At 38.2% G+C, this 19,638-nt stretch overlaps 1 long non-coding RNA gene across 3 annotated transcripts; it reads right to left on the bottom strand.

Moving 5' to 3' along the window:
* Positions 1–8,683: 8,683 nt before the first annotated feature.
* LOC146888292 (uncharacterized) lies at positions 8,684–17,025 on the bottom strand. Of its 3 annotated transcripts, XR_014985083.1 has the most exons (6): positions 16,930–17,025; positions 16,749–16,822; positions 16,578–16,630; positions 15,118–15,277; positions 14,838–14,977; positions 8,684–8,942 (listed from the first exon to the last, which is right to left on the bottom strand). It is a non-coding gene; the product is annotated as an uncharacterized LOC146888292 (long non-coding RNA). The 3 variants fall into 3 exon arrangements; XR_014985068.1 differs by lacking the exon at positions 8,684–8,942 and having other exon boundaries at positions 14,637–14,977; XR_014985087.1 differs by lacking the exon at positions 8,684–8,942 and having other exon boundaries at positions 14,637–14,971.
* Between the last annotated feature and the right edge of the window lie 2,613 nt (positions 17,026–19,638).

The following is a 19,638-nucleotide window of genomic DNA, read 5'->3' as shown; positions in this document are numbered from 1 at the left end:
ACTCTCATAAGAATTATGACCATAAAAGAACCAAGAGATGTTTGATAGAGAAGGCGTTCTTTGTACCATAGGACACCGATCAATATCTATCCATTCATATACCATGTTAGCATTAACATATATCACAGTCCATACATTTTTAGAACAAAATCTAATGTGAAAAAACAAATTTTAGCAACTTATAATGCTCGTATTTAAAGAAGAATCTTGACTGAGTATGAGAAGAATAATTATCAACATGTAAATTTGATTAGATGTCCTTGTTGAAGCATTGTAAAAGCTTCCAGAATTGACATTAATTGTCAAATTCATAAGATAAAAATATATTAGAATAAAGCTAATCTTCCATCATTTTATAGTATTAGCATAAAAATTCAAACATTCAAAGTAGATTACCTTCAAAAGTGCATCCTTAATTACTAATGGTGCGAGTATCTCAAGCCATATTATCCTTGATTGTTTTTGGCAACCTTGAATATTTTATGAACTATCCTTTATTGATGAATCAACCTCTTTCGTTCAACTTAAGAAAGTTCAGTTCTTGGTACTCAGGGTGATGGAAGCCACCATATTTTGCTCTGTCTTCCAGTTGTGTTCCTCCCTTCTGACCAGCTTCCTTCCTCAACATACCAAAACTCGATATTCACCACTATGTCTAGTGTCTCCTATGTCAATAGAACACCACAAAACGTTACAGGCTAATGACACAACACAATATTTCATGGTCTTAAATGAGAATGAAAAGATGATTTACAATAAGCATTGAGTCTAGTTTCTTAAGTGTTGGAAGATTCATTTGGATGTTAGCACATGCTTTTGGGGTCATTATTTGTTCAAAGATAATTGCTACCTTTTTTTTTATAATGTGATATGTATGAATATCGAGATTCAAACCCACATCCTTCTAACCCATTAAACACACACATACCAACAAACTATCACATGATTCATGTTAATTCACACATACATACAAGGTTAAGAGTGTGTTTGGATAGAATATTTTAATGAAGCAATTCATTTTTTTGAAGAATTTAGATTTCTTTGTAATGAAATGCTTTGTTTGGATAGAGAAATTTAAAAGCATTTCAAATGCAAGCATTTTTTTTAAGGATTTCAATTAGCTAAATTAGTAGAAATTCAAATACCCTCAAAATAGGTGGAATTTGAAATTCTTCTCACTCAACCTCACATTCTAGACGATCCGGACGGGCACGACGACCTGGACGTGCCCAATGACCCGGACGTGTCCTACGACCCGGACAAGCTTGACGACCCGGACGGGCTTGAAGACCCGAACATTCCCGACGACCCAGATGGCCTCGACGACTAGGACAGGCCCAACAAACCGGATGGGCTCGATGACCCAAACGGGCCCGATGACCCAGACAAGTCTGACGACCCAAACAGGCCCAACGATCTAGACGAGCCCGATGATCGATGACTCAAACGGACCTGACGACCTAGACATGCCAGACAACCCGGACGAGCACGGCGACCTGGACGGGCCGACGACACAAACGAGCCCGACGAACCGGACGAGCCCTTCGAAATCATTGGGTTCGACGACCCGAAAGTGCGGGACGACGCGGGCCCATTCGAGTCGTCGTGCTCGTCCGGGTCCTCGGGCCCATCCTAATCGTTTGACCCGTTTGGGTGTACGGGCCCATCCAGGTCGTCGAAACCGTCTGGGTATTCAGACCCGTCTAGGTATTCAGCCCCGTCCGGATTGTCGGGCTCGTCCAGTGCGTCGGGCCCATCCAGGTCTTCGGGCCCATCCAGGTCGTCGGGTCCATCTTGATCGTCGGGCCCGTTCGGATTGTCGGACCTGTTTGGAGCATTAGGCCAATGACCTAGACGGGTTGGACCGGGCCATATTGACGAACTTGACGGCACAATTGTGCAGTATAGGCCGTTAGGTGTCTAGATCATCGGGCCACCCAACCTGTCTAGGCTTCCCAGTCGGTCCAGCTCGGGTGGGTCGTCGGGTCTAACCAATCCGATTGCGTAGTTGGGTCTGCTCGACCCATCTGTGTTGTCGAGCATGTTTCCAAATTTATCATGAACTCAAAACATAATTAAGTGTAAAATAAATATTGTTAAAATTAAATTTTATCTTACAATAAATTCAAAATTTTTTTCCAAACAAGAAATTGAAATGTAATGTATTTTAATTTCCTTATCCAAACAAGTTATTTAAAAAATGAATGGAATTTAATTACAAACAATTCGAATACAAAGCATTTCAATTTCTAAGCATTGTTGAAATGCTCCATCCAAACACAAGGTAAACCATGCTTCCACATTCATAATATATTGGTAAAATAAAACACAATTAAAATATCACACTAATGGCACATACAAGACTCAAACCTAAGTCCTCTCAACACAACTAAGTACTCTCAACCACTTAAACTAATACTATTTCTTGTCTAAGACTTGTTAAGAAATTCTCTTAGGTTATTCTCAACCACAATTACTTGTACTTTATTAGTTGTTATTTATATGAATTTCCTGGGTCTTACAGTCAAAAGTACATATTTAGAAAGTAAAGATTTGACCAATGTCATACCTACCACTCACTTAAATACACTCCAAAATCCTATCACTACCTTCTCTTCATCTTCCTCCTCTGGTAAAACAAACAAACTCATACCTAAGTATAAGATCTGCTACATTTAATTAATTAATTAAATAATTAATTAATAAATGCGGGTAGTGAGAGCCTTTATGGCATTAAATGTTGGTTGTTGTGACGAGGAATAATACTAGCTCAAATGGTTGAGAGTACTTGTTTGTGTGAGAGGACTTGGGTTCGAGTTCTATGTATGCCCTTTATATGTTATTTAATTTATTATTATTTTATTAGTGTGTTGGATCGTGATGAGTGATAATATAATCCTATATTTATAGGAATTTTCACGAAACATGAATTAGTTAAATGTATGCATTAAATTGACATTGCCATGGTGATGGGTTCGAACCTTTGTAGAACCAAATTAAGTTTTCTTTTTGCTAAATTAGTTTTGGCATGAATGTGAAATGGCAGAGAAACCCTAGCTGACAATGGGTGAGAGAGTGAGTTTATGCTACATTATGAGAGAGTAAATCACAATGCAAAGAGAGAGAATTGAGAGTTGAGAAAGAGTACTGAAGGAGGAAATAAGTTAAGGCTGATTGGGATCAAGGACTCAAAGATTTATGCACTTTTGGAGCAAGGAATCCAGGTTAGGGGAGTTGGACTACGTTCTCTTTATATTTTTTGAATAACCGCATAAACCATAGTATGATTAGGGATGTCAACAAGGCGGGTAGGGTACGGGTAGTAGCTCCCCCGTACCCTACCCGCTGGATAAATATCTGCCCCATATTCGTCGGGTATCCGTTATGCGGGTATCCGCCTATTTTTTTCATATCCGCGGGTATCCACGGTTACCCACGGGTATTTGAAAAATTATTTAAAAAATAAATAGTTAATCATAAATTCAAATAAAATAAAATAAAATGCATCATTGTTATCAATTTTGAATAAAGTTCAAATAAATTCAAGTTGATACAAGTCCAAATAATTGTAAAAGTAAATATAAAATGACGTTCAACAGAATGAAAATTCTTTAATTAGGGTTTTAATCAACAAACCCACTTTCTCCGATTGATTCCTGAAAAATAAACAAATAATAGACCTCAATTGCCACGTGCCAAGTATTCTTATTTTGATTCTATCATTTGACAACAAACATACCATAAACGTCATTATCTATATAAGGTGATGTATATGCCCAATTTCAAAGAAAGGAATGAGAAGAATGTCAAGGGGTGTAAGTTTAGCGGGTACGGGTATCCACGGGTACGGATACTATGATACCCGTACCTGCCCCATTAACATGCGGGTATCAAAAATACCCCGTATCCGCGGGCAGCAGGTATCCATTTTTAATATCCATTTTCTACCCGTTGCGGGTACGGATTTTTCTGACATCCCTAAGTATGATTGAGTATGATTTTCCTTTACGTAATTTGCAAATTCGTGTTTTTGTAAATTTTCTAGAAACCGCCTGGCGGGCTATTCATAGCCACCAAGCGACTCATGCAAAACTTGAGCGTTTTCTGGGTTCCTAAAGAGGAACCGCCTGACGGCATAACCCTAGGTGCCAAGTGACACAAGCCTGCCACCCAATTTTCTGGGTTTTGTTGAACTGCCTGGCGGTGATGAACACCTGCCAAGCAATGCGAACCAATTTTGGATCGATTTTGATGTTCTATGCGTTTTGGGATGACTCTAATCGGAGGGAAAGCCAATTTTAATTGTTAAGGGATGATTTGATGTCAAACTTCATTGAAATACATGTAATTGATGGCCAAGTTGGATGAAGCAGTGGAATAGGCTCTTAGGCTTTGGAAAGTTTGGGGTTTGATGCTGCGAGACCAAATTGGTGGTAGAATTCTAATGGGAATTGGTAAGGAATGAGTATGATCTGTACACTAGTCTAAATGTAGGTGAATTCGCGTGAGGATTGGATGAAATGGGCAGGGAGAAGACAAGCTTGTGAGACTTGGAAGAGCTCATAGGGTGGAGAAATTATGGGATGCCTAGAAATCATATGAACTGCCTGGCGGCACGGGGTCTGCCGCCAGGCGCCATCGTAGAGACAACCATCAGGACGTGGCTACGAGAATTTTGGTGGTTCTGTGATTCTGGGAGATTTAGGTTCCTACTACCTGCGGAGTTAAAGATAGTATGTTGGATTAAAGCTTTGATGATACTTGTGCACGTGAGAGGTAGGAATTACTTCATTCTTTGGTGAAGAGAAGGTTACTATAATGCAGTGGGTGTAGTAAAATGTGGGGTGATGTAAAGTGAAGTGGGAATTGTAATGATGAGTGACCAGACATATGATACAAGGGATGTATTGTAATGTGTTAGTGATATGAGAAGTAAGAGTTCATATAAATATATATAAGAAATTGAATGGATTCACTTAAACTTGTAAGCCTTGGAAGAGGCCCATATCTTGAGATAAATCTAACATATTATGACTGAGATGATATTAATAATGTTCCAATTTAATGGCAAGTTACGTTCATATCAGTTGTAGAAGACATAGAATTAACTTGGGATTAAGTGATACTAAGGATGACTAATAACATGATTTAATTGAGAATTTCTTGATTTGGTAACTATGACAGTGGTAGAGTAATGTAGGCACTATTAGTGTGCAAAGCTATGACAATTGAACTGGTTGAGTGAAAATGTGAGTGGGGGTGTGAGAAAGGAAACCTAAAGCCTGAACCTGAACCAGAAGTCGTAGTGTGTAAATATTGATATGGCGCCTAGCGGTAATATGTAAACCACTAAGCGATAGCTGTAAGACCCGAGAAATTTAAATAATTAATTAAATAATTATTTAATAAACGCGGGTAATAGGAGTCTTTAAGGCATTTAAGGCGGAGTGTTATGACATGGAAAAGTACTAGCTTAAGTGGTTGAGAGTACTTTAATTGTGTGAGAGGACTTGGGTTTGAGTCCTATGTAGGCCAATTGTATGTTATTTAATTTGTGCATTATTTTAATGTTATATTGGAATGTGGTGGGTGATAATGTAATCCTAGAATTATAGGAATTATCACGAAACATGATTGGTTGAATTGGTTATGCTTAGGCCTTGCAATTGAATGGTTGTGTGTTCAAACCTTGTTAGGAACGAAACTAAAACTTTCTTTTTGCCTAATTTTATTTTGGTGTGAATGTGAAAAGGCAGAGGAAAACCCTAGCTGCAAAAAGTGGCAGCCAAGAGAGGTAGAGAATAGCCATAATTGACTTTGAATAGCAATTAACCATATGATTAATATTAATTTTCGTTTTTGGACCACTAACAGTCATTAAGGAGTAATTAAGAGTTAGTGAAATTGGTGAGAGTGAGGGAAAACGGGACTGTAGTTGAGAGTATTGCCAAGAGAGGGTTGCAGAGGAGTCATTGGCGTTTTAGGAGAGGTAGAGTTGAGTTTTTATGAAAAAGAAAAGGGAAGCTCTTGGACATCATAAGGAAAAGGGTTAGAGGACTAATTGGAGCGCGAATTCCAGGTAAAGGGAGCTACTTTTACGTGTTTTAGATCTTATACAATGTATTGTACATTGAATGAATCTTATTGCATGAATTCCCTAATTAAACACGTTGTTTTAGTGATTTCTGGGTTTCTACCCAGAAACCACCTGGCGGTAAAGCCTGAGCCTCCAGGCGACGCATCAGTCTGTGCTTGGTTTTGCTGCATTTTGATATGAACCGCCTGACGGCGATGAATACCCGCCAAGCGGCGTGATACTGTTCGCGTTTCTTCTTCGTTTTATTGTGTTCTGTGTGGCAGTCATTGTGCCTTCTGGAAAATTGGGTGTATAAATCATATTGAATGATTTATTGTCGTGATATTGATGATATTTGAGTATGTGTTGATTCTTTGGAAAAGCTGTGAGTAACTTAGCATGAATACATGTTAGGAATTACATGGAGAGTGATTGGAATCTAATTCCAGTGAGTAAGGATTGTTGAGCATTAATAATTAAATTGGGGAAGTAAATTGTAATGAAGTATATGCGATTTAGAGCATTGTGGTGCTTTTAGTAATGGGAAATATTTTGGAATAGGGCCTTGGATTATTCACAGGTGTAGAAACAGGAGGTTCTGTCTGGTGGATACACCGCCTGGCTGCACCCTATTTACCACCAGGCGACAATGAGGTGCAGGCATCATTCTGCGAGATTGTGTAATTTGGTAACGAGGGAGAAACCTATGGAAGTAAGTGGTAATAGAAATTAGGCGACGAAACGGGAAGGAACAACATACCTATAGTAATTGAGAATGGAAATAATTGAGAAGTGTGATAATATGTATATATTAAGGTACAATTAGGGAAACGTTAATGAATAAGAAGGGTAATGTTAATTCTAATCAAAGGTTTCAAGTTCTGGAAAGCATAGGTGGTTTTGGGTGTGTACAATTGAGACACGAGGGGGCGATGCCTTAGTTGCTTAAGGTATAAATCCTAGCTATGGAATTTTGAGTGGGAGGGGTTTTGGAATGCAAAACTTGGATACATTTGTGGGTTAATCAAAAACTGGTGGTCTTGTATTGAAATACTGGATTAGTGGTATTTTCTATAAGTGGAATGAAGGCATTATGCAATTTTAAAAGTACTTAGGGAATTCATATCCTTGAATCAAAGAATAGACCATTATGGTTGATAGGCAATTGAACCTTGTGAGGGTTTCAGTTTTCCAAGAATTTAATCTTAATGAACGTGTGTATTTCTGAACTTGTGGAAGTACCTTGAGTTGTAAGCCAATCTGCTTTGGGGTGCAAAAACCAGTAGGATTTTTGCTACTGGTATAATGTCTGGCGACACGGGTGTGTGCGCTAGGCGATAGGGGCACTAGGGGTTTCTGTCATGCGAGGCGCCTGGCGGCAGAGTGTGGTCCGCTAGGAGATAGACTTCACAACAGAGAGTTTGCAGTGACCTGGCGCTTGGCGGCAAAGGTGTTCCGCCAGGCGGTCTACGCGAGTTTCGCCTGGCGGCGCTTAGGCTGCACCAGGCGATAATGCTATGGACAATGGCTTTTGTGGGTTGTATTTATGTACTGACGTGATACTTGGATCAGGGGATGTTGTGCCATGAGCGGGTAGGTTCATGGATGGTGGTGAACATGTGATGATATGAGCGGGGAGGTTCATATCCAGTTACTCTCGTGTGGGGATACGAGCGAGGTAGGTTCGTATGTTACGCGCTCACACTTGAGAGATGCTACGTGCGAGGAGGTACGTAGCTGCTGGATCACATGTGTTGGACTACGGGCGGGTAGGTTTGTAGAGCAGGACTACGAGCGGGGAGGTTTGTAGAGGAAGGACCACGAGCGGACATGTTCGTGTGAGCATCATAAATCTTGAATCCAAAGCTAACTACTTGTGTGCATGAAGGCTAAAAAGCTTGGGGGTTAGGGTCTTGGCCAAGAACTAATTAGAATGAATAAGATGGGTGTCTTATTTATAATTCTGTTATTTTATATATTATTTCTAATTTTATCAGCTCACCCTTTCTGTTTGTGATTGGCGATGATCGTGTGATTCGTTACACGGGAGCAGATGATGATACAGGTGATGCTGTGGATGCACCGACGACGGAGTAAGGGCCAGCTTGGGACTACAGCTAGGGATTTTTACCATGTTTTCTTTTAATAATGTATTGGATTTTGGAAATTGTAATGATTTTATTACTACTATTTTATAAATTTTGACACATGGTTTAACATTTTAAATTTTTTCCGTGTTTGGGAATAATAATATTGCGACGATTGAATTTCATTTTATATCTTTATTTATTTAATTAAGTATATTCTTTAGGGATGTTACAATAGCGGTGAATTCATGATGAAGGACCGTCTCGGATTTGGGGGAAAAATCGTTTGGAACGAAAATGGGTATGAACCCTAAAAAGAAAACAGGGAAAAATTGAAGACGTCGATTTGGGGGTTTTCGAAACGGGAGGAATTCACGCCACTTGGAGGAGGTTCCAAGATAAGTGAGGAAGATCCGCCACTTTGAATCAGAGATTCAAAGATAAGGATCGGTGGTTCTGAGGAGAACCTCGAGACTTGAGAGAAAACTCACTGTTTCATAAAACTCAAATCTGGATACTAATGTGTCTCACAAGGGCTTATATACTATGGGTCGAAACACCAAAAGGCCCAACACAACTAAAGGTCCGATAAAGCCCAAACAAAAACATTACAAAAAATTATAAAAGAGTTCCTATTCTACGATCTAAAGCTAATCCGAGATCGCTCTCTAAAGGTCTTGGGCATGATTCCATCAACTGCTCTGACGATCCCGAGCCACGCCTCCATCATTGCCTCCAGGTTGGAGAAAATTCGACCTCGAATTTTAGCGTTTTATTACCTACAACCAAACACACATACATAAGTACTGAAAGCACACAAAACCTGAATAGTCTAAAGATAGAAATAAAATGCTTTCTAAAAAATGAGATTAAAATCGTGGGAGAGGTCAATCTCTTATTATTAAGGTGCTTGGAGATTGTCCTCCAGGATCAAAGATAAACCTGTAGAACACATCAAAGAGTTTCAACACAACTATACGATTCACAGTGAAACACAAGGAAAAACAACCCATAGTAATCATAATAGAAAAAGAGTGTCCTTGAAATCCCTTAGGATTTTCAAGATAGGGCAAACACACAAGAAGATGATTAAAGTCAGGTTCATGTGTTGCCCATGTTATGGTTGCCTTTTCTATCATCTTGTCCTCACCCCATTGCTTATGCCATTTCTCCTTAATGTATAAGTCTTCCCTAGGCATTATGACAAAAAGAGAGGGGTTAGTAAGTGTTCCCAATGAAAATGCAAGATCATGGTGTGAATGGGAACAACAATTTAACGCATTATCATCCCCCTCTAAGGATTTCATCTCAACCATGAATTTCAAGTGTGTAAGGAGAGACTCATTCTTGTGTTTCTCTCTTTGTTCTTCTTCTTCCTTTACTCTTTGTTCTTTCTCTTCTCGTTCTTTTAGCTCTTGCTCTTTTCTTTCTCTAAGATCTTTCATCTTTTGTTCTCTTTCTCTCATCTCTAGCTCTTTTTCCTCTTTTAACTCACTCTCTTGTCTTGCCTTTTCCCACTCCCTTTTTGCTTGTTACTCTCGTCTGACTTCGAGCTTTTGCCTAACACTCCTCTTCACCTCTTTCAAGTATACAATGTAATCTTGGAGATCTTGAAGATTCATGTACTTTGCGTTCCAATTAGGACATTGATAATTTTCATGTCCATATCCTTCACACTTGGTGCATCTAATAGCACTTGTTTTGTTGCTTGGCAATGATCCTCTATCTTCATGGTGCTCCCTTCTAAGATTCCCAAGTTTGCTATTCAACCTCATAATTCTGGACACAAGGAAGTTGATATCCTCTATCAAGGTTGAACGTGTATGGAACATTGTGGAGTGCTCAAAATTGCTAATTCCTGCAATGAAAGAGAGGAAACAAGAACTAACACAAAATACAGTAAGTGATTAGCAAAAGTAATGCATATAAAATTATCAAATGGGTCTCACCACTCCTTACGTGTTTACACTCAATTCCACTCGTGTTTCACTCTTATAATGTATTCACTCGCCCTCAAGTTCATGTTCAGTTCTTCAAAGAACCTCCAATCAACCCATCCAGAAGTCAACATCAAAGTGAAAGATGTAACGAATCTAAGGTCAACTCAGGAGACCAAGGAAAGGAAAACTCCAAGACAAAACCAAGGAAATTTAAAGAGAAACTAAAAAAGCACCAAAATCAAGAAATGGCTAAACCAAAGGGAGTGAATATGTGACAAACTAAGACCCTGACAATGAGAAAAGCACTTTAAAAGACAAGAGTAATCTAAACAATGTATTTAGAATTACTACTGGAAATGTGAAACAAAAATACTTAAGCTAAATTGTGATGATTAATTCAAACTCCCATAAGCAATACTTTCAACAATTTAGCTCAAGGTACATTGTCCCACAACACAAGAATCCAAGGAAAAACAAACTCAACGAGAAATGATGGACAAGAGACTCAAGAAAAGCAATAATGAACAATTAATGACTCTAAATGGTAAGAACTAGGCAAAGTAGAATGCAAGAAGGCACTAGAAATTGAACCAGAAAAAGTGACGCAACACCACAATATGCACAGAGGAAGTTGTTGCCAAATGGATAAATGAGAGTGGTTGTTGCTCGGTATAGGACAAAAAGTTTGCAGCCAAGTCCATAAATCAAAGGGTGGGCTGTTGTGATAATTAAAGGCACCACTCCAAAATGAGGGAAAAAACAAATTGTTATTGTCCCCAGTGCACCAATTTAGTGTTGCTTCATGCTATAACCTCTCAAGGTATTGGTTGTTATCCAATCAAACTCTACATGGAAGTAAACAAAATTCTGCTGTGGTGAGGATAAATGTGAAAGGCTGTTGTAATTGGAACCATTGCCTCAACCACTTGATGCAGCAAAATCAAAACCTGCAGTTTTTAGTTTCACCAATTAAAGTAGGCCACCACCTTAGACTTGCATGGACATGGTGTAGTTAATGGCTTGTGATAATTCCAATTGGCTACTCCACAAGTTACCACCGCATGAGTTTTTTTTTTCAACCACTTTCACTACACTAAATGGCTGCTGTTAAATCAAAATCTGCACCGAAAAGCCACTTGATTTGGGAACCACTGCACCCAAAGTGTTTACTGCTCCAATTTAAGACTTTGCTGGAATCACTTTGCCCCTGATGATGCACCACAATTTCTTGCCTCCACCACTCTAAAAAAAAAAGTGTATGTTGCTACCACCACCGCTTGAACTAATAAATGGAATGGAGCATGCAGCTATCGCTTCAAATTCAATCTTCAATTGCAATTTCTGATCAGACCCTGCTGTTGACGCCAACCAACACCTCTAATTTCAATTCTCCACCACTGATATGTACTCCACTCGTAATCTGATGCAGCCAATCCAATTACAATTTACGTGAATTCCACCAAATAATGTTGCACAACATAATGCTACACTAAAAGGCCACAATTGTTTCGTTCGAAAGTATTGGAATTGGTTTCCACTGTTTTAAATCTCAAAACTTGCTGCACCAAATTTCAAATAAAAAGGATTGTTGCTGCAACGAATGGTTACTACAATGTGGAATTTTGGGGGCTGCCACAACAATTTCTAGAAAAAACACGACCACTTTATGATCTATATTTAACCACCTTGCTCACACTTCGAAACACAATTTCTACACAAAAGGCATTAAAGGTACCGAGTGAGGTAGCTGCAGCAGTTTGAATCTGCCAAGGCTGCCACACCCACTTTGTTCTGCACCGCTTGGATCCAATCTAAATTATGCACGTAATTCAGAACTTCAATGCATGTCTCTATAATTTGACAGTTGCTACCGCATAGAATAGTACCAAGTAAGAACAAGTGTAACACAGGATCAGGCGATGAAAGAAATCTGTTGCACCGAATAAACCAAAAGGAAATGGGTGTCCCTTTTTGCTGCATCGCTTGGCACCTTTACATCAATGCAAGAGGACTTTGGTTGCTGCACAAAATTTTCACTGCACCAATTAACCAAGCAACGAGCCAACCAAAGTCACCATTACCAACATATGAAAGGTTAAGCCTGCACCGCAAAAAGTAGCTGCTGCAATTGATCTATACGCTACACCAAATGGCAACACTAGTGAACCAATCACCAAATTAGAAGTAGCTTGTTTTCAGATTCAAAAACTCTAATGTGACTGCTGGAACTTGCTAGATAGAACCACATCACAAGCTTCAAAATTTCTGCATCAAATTCTGCACCAAAAAATCTGAAATAGTTGCCACTGCCATTCAAATCTTGCAAGAAAATTTTAATTGCACCTAATGGATTTAAGTAAGCTTCTGTCAAACATAATTCATAGACACTGTTGAAAGCTTCTTGCACCAGAAGAAAAATTGCACTAAAAGGAATTCCTCTTCCCAATTTGCACCGCCTTAAGTTGGCTATTATAGTCTTCCAATCCAGCCACTACCGCACTGCCCTACATAAGCAAGGTTCTGCAGCTGGCACCGCTTCAATTTTTCAGCCACTACTTGATCACACCGAGAGTAGAACAATTCAATTTTAGTGTGATTGCTACCCCTGCTTAAACCAGAAAGTTGTTGGCAATTGCAAGAGGCAAAGGAGGCTGTTGTTGTGCACACTGAATGAGCTAAGAAAGCTACTGTACTATGCTATTGCAATAATACATAAGCTGCTCCCACACGATAAACTTACACCAACCCACTTCTCCTGCCAACTGAAACAAAATTGAACTTGAACACAAAATTTTTTTTTTCCACCAACGCAATTTTGCAAACACCTTGTACTCATGAATTTCAAGAACACAAGCTACCCACGAATTGCTACTCGGCGTGCCAAGCATAAGCTTCCAACAAGATAATCAAAATGTTTTAGCAGCTTGTTTGCAACTGGAGATCATTCGAGGGGATTTGACAAGAACAACTACTCAATGGCAATTCACTACCATGAAAGACCATGGAAGGGCCGCTTTGACAGAGTCATTTTGAAGGCCACAAAATTGTACCGCTATGGATAAACAAGCATTTCCAATAACCACTATAAAAACCACACGAAGAGCTACGAACATGACGCACAAGTGATGCGGAATGAAAACAAAATGAAGAACGACGACACCGAAGAACGAACAAGAAATGCGAACAAACGAGTGCACCACAAACAACTTTGCAAGCACACACGAGAAAATCGGAAATCACTCTCGAAGGAATAATTAACCGAGCTCTGATTACCAGATGGTGAAGGACCGTCTCGGATTTGGGGAAAAAATCGTTTGGAACGAAAATGGGTATGAACCCTAAAAAGAAAACGGGGAAAAATTGAAGACGTCGATTTGGGGGTTTTCGAAACGGGAGGAATTCACGCCACTTGGAGGAGGTTCCAAGATAAGTGAGGAAGATCCGCCACTTTGAATCAGAGATTCAAAGATAAGGATCGGTGGTTCTGAGGAGAACCTCGAGACTTGAGAGAAAACTCACTGTTTCATAAAACTCAAATCTGGATACAAATGTGTCTCACAAGGGCTTATATACTATGGGTCGAAACACCAAAAGGCCCAACACAACTAAAGGTCCGATAAAGCCCAAACAAAAACATTACAAAAAATTATAAAAGAGTTCCTATTCTACGATCTAAAGCTAATCCAAGATCGCTCTCTAAAGGTCTTGGGCATGATTCCATCAACTGCTCTGACGATCCCAAGCCACGCCTCCATCAATTCAGAGGGCAACCTACATGCGTGGCGCCTAGCGGCAGAGATCATTCCGCGAAGAGATAGTTGTAGAGGCAGTGAGGACTAAGGTGTTTGGCGCCTGGAAGTACGTGTCCCCCACCAGGCGGTTTGGAAGCGTGGTTCGCCTGGCTGCTCGAGAGCAGCGCCAGGCGATATTGCTGCAGCAGAATTGGGTTTTTGCTTGTTTTGGTGTGCGTGGTCTACCAGGTTTCTATGACCACAAAACGAAAATAAGGACCAAATTGAATAAAAACAACAAAAATAGGGACCAAATGTATATTTAAGCCTTTTTTTTATATATTAGAAGTTTATAAATAACGAATCTTAGATACTTTATATTGTAATAAAGTTTTAAATTTTCCCGCGTTTTGGGAAATAATGTTTTATTTAAATTCTTAATATCCGGACGAGATGTTACTCTAAGCATACTCAAAAGTTCAAAACTTTAATTGGTAATATAATTGCTATAAAGAAATAGTAGATTAAGAAGTGATGAATATTATGTCATATCTTTTCTCTATTTTGAGATTAGCTAAATTACCACAAAGGTGTGAGCTTCCAAGAACCAAGGGAAGATTTGAGAGAATGGAACCAAGCAAGGACAACTTACAACATTTACTTTGTTCTGATGAAGTGCTAATAATGATATGATCATCTCAATTGCATTCCCAAAAGTTGCATTCAAAAATAATGCTTGCTATAATTTTTTATTTACATGGCTAAAACCAATTGAAGTATAGAAAATTAAAAGCTACACAAATTTAGCATCTCTTTTAATCCATACAACTTCTTAGTCAATAATTTGATTAGTTATATGATCGAGACAATATAGTTAGGAATGTGGCGTTTCTTAGGATCGAATTTCAAGTGTGAAAAGAGTAATATTGAGGTTGAAGTTGAGTTTGATCCATGATGGACAACAATATAAAATTCCAGAAGGAGGAGGAAGCCTACACCTTACCATGTCCTCAAATCTGTGAAGATTAACAATTAAATATCCAACACAACTTGTGGTGTGCCTGCTTGTAATTTGTGGTGCTCAGGACAATCTGAAGAACGCATATAAATGCATAATGGTATTTTAAGAAACCCATGCTGCAACTAAATAAAAAAAAATCAGTAAAAAAAATGTAAATAAAGACTAAAGATGAATTTGAATAACCACTCCTTCACGTTAAACACCAATCCAATGTGAGAGAATTTGCATCATTAAAGAATCTTATAGAATCGGGTTTATGTACCAAGTCATGAGATCTGAGACCCTCGAGTTAATATTGTCATCATATTTTCCCTTGATGTCATTTCCAACATATTTGGAGTGCAAAATTGTGTTCCTAGAGTCATGGACAATGGTCTTCTGTTGTTGTCATCGTCCAAATGCCCTGGACCAACTGCTATCACCTGTAACATACCAAGTATTACAAAAACATTATTCACTTTCAAAATTGTTAATCCACACCAAAGTATAAATCAATTAGGCCTAAGTATAGTGATCTTAATTAAATATTTTTTGTTGTATTTAGTGTTTCATGAAAATACACATAGGACAAGTCAGAATATGATAATCTAATACTACAACAATGAAGTAATACAAAGCTCGAGTATATATGGCACTGTAAAAACAAATTCACTCATCATCTTTGTATGGATACTCTTCTAGAACATGCTTGAAAGTTTTACCTGTAACTCAAACACACCATCACCTTCAAGCATATCACAAAGCCAAGTTACCTCAATCCTCATTGACATTTTTACATAAATATATCGGAATCATGTTTACAAGGAAATAAAAAATCTTAATGCCTCACCGTGATACTCAATTCCCAAGATATAACAGAAAACAAAATATTACATACCATACTCATTTTCCTCCAGGGCAATTTTAACTTGCCCAAGATGTGGAGATTATCAAGCTAAAGATTGGCTTTCTTTATCTCTATTGCTAAAAAAAAAACTCATTCATAAACTATTTAAAGATTTATATAGAATAGAAAAAACAACTCAAAAAGCAAAAGCTGATAAAACAATTTCCCTTTTTGTGTAACTATGCTACACAAACAACATAGGAGTCATCTATTTCATGTTTGAGAAAATTCTCATTTTCAAAAGACCACTGAGGAAGGATTCATTATTTTGTAAGAAAGATCTTTAGAAATCAGGAGAATGAAAAGCAAGAAAAGGTTCCAGCATGAAATTGTCTTATCTTCCATCAAGCACAACAGATGAAATACAAAGGTCAATGCTTACCTCATTTGTGCAGCTTTGCAACTGGCACTCCATAGTGCATCTTCTATAACTTACCTTCAACAACCCCTAATATTTCATCTAGATAAAATAGCAACTTCCAAATCATGTTTTGAACAATAAAATAGTCTAAATTCACATAGAAGTAAACCATCTCCATTTAAAGAAGTATTAGGATAGTTTGTGACCAATATATTGCTTTATTTACATACATTTCCCATTAGGTATTTTACATATAGAGTAGGTTGTACAATGACATTCTTCATATCTCACCCTTAAGAATCATTTATTATGACCAGTGTGGCAACAACTATAAGTTGCATTCAATTCAATCGATGTTATTTTACGTTCAGTCAATAAGAAGAGAACTTAAGTTGTACTCGTATCACATGTACAAACCCAAAAAGACTTAAATTCATGAAGTATGTTTGTATGGAACATGAGAGGAAAAAACTACCTTATAAGCCACCAAATCTAAAAATGCCGTGAATGAAGATTTCAACTTCGTCTGCATGGCAAAATCATAATAGTTAATATAAAGTAATAAGGATTGACTTATAACTTGAAACGCTGAAAACAAAACAATGTTATGGTGTTTGAATTCAATTGGCTAACAAAAATATTTCCTTTGACATCCCCTTTGTCTTCGCCTCCCTTTTGTCAATGACCTTCCTCATCGGATCAACAAATAAGGGAAAAAACCTGCAACAAAATACATAGAATCACCATGTTAAATTCAATAAAAATAAAACAAAAATCAATAAAAATTTAGAAAAAAGAAAAAGCATTCAAAGTTATAAAAAAAAAACAGTTTCATCTTTGCAGCATGTCTGAATTAGTGAGCATGTCCGACTTGTTCACACTTTTGTAGCCTCATTTCAATTATGAAAGAGAAAAAGGAAAAATCAGACGAAGTAGAGATGATGAAGGAGAAAGGAAAGCAAAAAAGTGATTTGAAACACGTTCTTGGACACGTGTTCTTCGGTCAACCATGGTTAAGAAGTGGAAAATTGGACACGTTTCATCCATTTAAATAGGGTTATTAGGGTAATTTTGGTTATACATTGTATTATTATATTAAGAATAGATATAATATTTTCAGATACAATATATTAAAACTATATGATTTATGAAGTATTCTGTTATTTTCTTAAAATAATATAAGGCTAGAAAGGAAAAGAAAATCAATTAATTAATTAAAGAAGAAGATATGTGTTAGATATTGTTTAGATATTGTTTGATATTATTAAGATATTGTTAGATATTGTTAATCACAATATCAAACAATATCTTTTGTTTACTCTATTTATTTTCAGTTACTCTTTTTAATTGTACCTTTCTCTATTATAAATATATTATCCTATGTGTGGTTTATACGCAAGGGAGATTAATCTTAATCCTTATTTTCTTTATTCTCAACATGGTATCTAGAGCTTAAGGTTTTTTTTCGTTGTCGTTGCCTCCGCCTCTGCCGCCACCACTGTTACTGCCACCGGAGCCGCCAGTGTCGGCGCCACCGCCACCGTCGCCCGTCGGAGCCGCCGTCAGAGTCGTCGTCGGAGCCATTGCCACCATCGCGTCGTCGAGCCCCATTATCGGAGTGTTAGTTCCGACCGATGACCATACGGTTCTAATCGTCCCTCACGCACAATTCGAAGTTGCACCTCTTCCAGTTCCTCCATGGCATCTTCCGCTGTCTCTTCCAGTTCTGAAATCTCTTCTGTTTCATCCAATATACTTGTTATGTTCAACAAATTTCTCAAATGGAATAAGGATCAACAGTCTTCCAGTTCCAGTACATCTGTTGCTCACACAGGTACATCTTTTGTTGGTCTGACTCGATCTTCTTCTGGTCCTTGGGTTTTTGATTCAGGAGCCACTGATCATATTACTGGTAACAAATCTTTGTTCTCTTCTTTATCCTCTACTAATCCTTTACCTTCTGTTACACTGGCTGATGGTTCTAGAGTCTCATCTCATGGTGTTGGCACTGCTAAACTTTTCCCTTCTTTAACCATTGATAATGTTCTTTATGTCCCTAGGTCTCCTTTTAACCTGTTGTTCATCAGTCGCCTAACTCGTTCTCTTGATTATGCTGTTTCTTTGACCAACAATTTTGTTTGTTTACAGGACCGGAGTTCGAAACAAGTGATTGGCACAGGATATGAGTCACATGGTCTTTATCATCTTCGTCCCTCTACACACGTTGGTGCAGTTATGGAGTCTCCCTCTCTTATTCATGCTTAGTTAGGTCATCCAAGCCTTGCCAAGTTACAACAGCTTGTCCCTGCCTTGTCCAAGTTGTCTCGTTTGGATTGTGAGTCGTGTCAATTAGGCAAGCATAGTCGTACTTCCTTTCCTCGTAATGTCACACGTGATGCTTCGTCCCCTTTTGCCTTGGTTCACTCTGACATTTGGGGTCCTAGCCACGTTAAGTCTACTTTAGGTTTTCAATACTTTGTTACTTTCATTGATGATTATTCCAGATACACTTGGTTATTTTTAATGAAATATCGTTCGGAATTATTTCATATCTTTCAATCTTTTTTTAATGAAATTAAAACTCCGTTCAGTGTTTCTATTAGAGTTTTGCGTAGTGATAATGACCGTGAATATCTTTCTCATTCTTTCAAACAATTTATGGCTTCTCACGGCATTCTGCATCAAACTTCTTGTGCTTATACCCCTCAACAAAATGGTGTAGCTGAACGTAAAAATAGACATCTTATGGAAACCACTCGCACTCTTTTAATTCATGGAGAGGTTCTTGAACATTTATGGGGTGATGCCATTCTTACTGCCTGTTATCTCATTAATCGTACGCCTTCTTCGGTTTTAAAGAATAACATACCTCATTCCATTTTATTCCCTCATGAGCCTCTTCATCCCTTACCTCTAAGAGTTTTCGGGTCTATATGTTTTGTTCATAATTTTAGTCCTGGTCTTGACAAGCTTTCTCCTAGATCACATAAGTGTGTTTTCTTAGGGTTTACAAGATCACAAAGTGGATACAAATGTTTTTCTCCTTTTCTTAACCGTTATTTTGTGTCTAAAGATGTCACCTTTAATGAGTTCTCACTTTACTTTAAGAGTCAATCTTCACCTTTGACTCCATCCAATCCTGACAACTCTTCTAATACCTTTAATGTTCCTATTATTTGTGACCCTCTTACTGTGTCTTCTTCACCCTCGGTTCCTGCTCCACAATTAACTGCTCCTCCACCACCTCTTTAGGTTTATAGTCGTCGTAACCGATCACAACCACTATCATGTGACTCCACTCAAGTGCCAACTACTCTATCTCTTCCAGCTCTGACACCTGAGTCTGACCTTCCCATTGCCCTTCGAAAAGGTATGCGTTCAACCCGTAATCCCTCTCTCCATTATATTGCTTTGAGTTATCATCGATTGTCATTACCTTTTTATACATGTCTTTCTTCTCTTTCTTCTATGACCATTCCAAAAATTGTCTGTGATGCTTAATTCATCTGTCATGGCCTGACGCCAACCAGGATGGG

The sequence above is a fragment of the Vigna unguiculata genome, chromosome 2 (assembly GCF_037176805.1).
Source record: "Vigna unguiculata cultivar grain cowpea cultivar isolate G323 ecotype 2 chromosome 2, ASM3717680v1, whole genome shotgun sequence".
Classification (NCBI taxonomy): Eukaryota; Viridiplantae; Streptophyta; class Magnoliopsida; order Fabales; family Fabaceae; genus Vigna; species Vigna unguiculata.
The sequence above is the reverse complement of the archived record's forward strand: the minus strand, read 5'-3'. Positions and strand labels throughout refer to the sequence as shown.